Below are 1,844 nucleotides of genomic sequence, written 5' to 3' on the forward strand. Positions count from 1 at the left end.
GAACACTTTGTGAACACGGTCTTGAAAATGTTACAAACACAGCAACAGACAGAATGACTCGGTGGGCTAAGTTTCCAAAATGGACCGATCTTATTTTCCCAGGACTAGTTTGAGACGGATACTGATGGGAGGGGCAGACCAATGTTGGGCTGTTCTAAATGTCAGTTTTAATGTTATATTTCAATTTTACAGGACCGAAGAAGAACAATCAATTGGTTGGGTGACATGAAAATTCCCCGGATTAGTATGCAGGAGTACTACAACAATCCCTAAATGCTCTGTGATAACCTGTTTAGAGGGTTAAGGTACTGTAGAAGGTGGAGCATTTAAGCATTCAGCTTATACAGAGAGAATGCAAGAACTCTGTTCTACTGTGTCACAGATTCAAGGGGACAGAGCGATGTCTGGACATGGAGTTTGAAAGTCGAAGGCTCTTTTTTTTGTCATGAGAGGATAGCAGGCACTGCCCTCTTCCTCATCCTGTCACCAGAGAGGAGCAGGCTACGCCCTCTTCCTCATCCTGTCACCAGAGAGGAGCAGGCACTGCCCTCCTCATCCTGTCACCAGAGAGGAGCAGGCACTGCCCTCCACATCCTGTCACCAGAGAGGAGCAGGCACTGCCCTCCTCATCCTGTCACCAGAGAGGATAGCAGGCACTGCCCTCCTCATCCTGTCACCAGAGAGGAGCAGGCACTGCCCTCCTCACCCTGTCACCAGAGAGGAGCAGGCACTGCCCTCTTCCTCACCCTGTCACCAGAGAGGAGCAGGCACTGCCCTCTTCCTCATCCTGTCACCAGAGAGGAGCAGGCACTGCCCTCCTCATCCTGTCACCAGAGAGGAGCAGGCACTGCCCTCCTCATCCTGTCACCAGAGAGGAGCAGGCACTGCCCTCTTCCTCATCCTGTCACCAGAGAGGAGCAGGCACCGCCCTCTTCCTCATCCTGTCACCAGAAAGGAGCAGGCACTGCCCTCCTCCTCACCCTGTCACCAGAGAGGAGCAGGCACTGCCCTCTTCCTCATCCTGTCACCAGAAAGGAGCAGGCACTGCCCTCCTCCTCACCCTGTCACCAGAGAGGAGCAGGCACTGCCCTCCTCCTCATCCTGTCACCAGAAAGGAGCAGGCACTGCCCTCCTCCTCATCCTGTCACCAGAGAGGAGCAGGCACTGCCCTCTTCCTCATCCTATCACCAGAGAGGAGCAGGCACTGCCCTCCTCACTCTGTCACCAGAGAGGAGCGGGGGGTTACCTGGACAGTGAGTAAAGCTGTGTTACAGACGGTAACTGTCATGAGACAATGCAAAAGGAGAGTGTACAAAAAAAAAAGATGTGAAAATGAGATTAAATAAACAGCACCTTATTAAAAACTAGTTTTGTACAGTTCCTCCTATAAGATAGTGTTTTGTCCTTTGATGATTGTTATTGTTACAGATTTCGGCCACAAGAGTGGGACAACGTGCGTTTTTTCATGTATGTATACGGTATGTTATATAGTACATCCTCCTATCCTATGCAAATGTTACAGTTGGTCGAATCTTCAAGATAACTCCACAACAAAACTTGAATTTACGTGTTCTCAAGCAAATGTGTCCGCCTACTAGCAATAATATTCTTGAGTTTTTAATGAAGCGTGAAAAAAAGAACAGTGAATGTGCTGTGTATCTCATTCCTAATATGAGAGCAGGTTTAAAGAATATCTTCCGTTTGAGAAAAGTGTGCCATTAGACTGCTGCAACCGGGGAACCCCCTTCAGCTTGACCACGTATGGACTGTGTGTACGCGCGCGCGCGCTCAAGAGACAACACCGGCTGCACATGCTCAGTCTGCAGCATCTTAGTCTCTTGCGC

Source organism: Hypomesus transpacificus, unplaced genomic scaffold (genome assembly GCF_021917145.1).
Source record: "Hypomesus transpacificus isolate Combined female unplaced genomic scaffold, fHypTra1 scaffold_201, whole genome shotgun sequence".
Taxonomy (NCBI): domain Eukaryota; kingdom Metazoa; phylum Chordata; class Actinopteri; order Osmeriformes; family Osmeridae; genus Hypomesus; species Hypomesus transpacificus.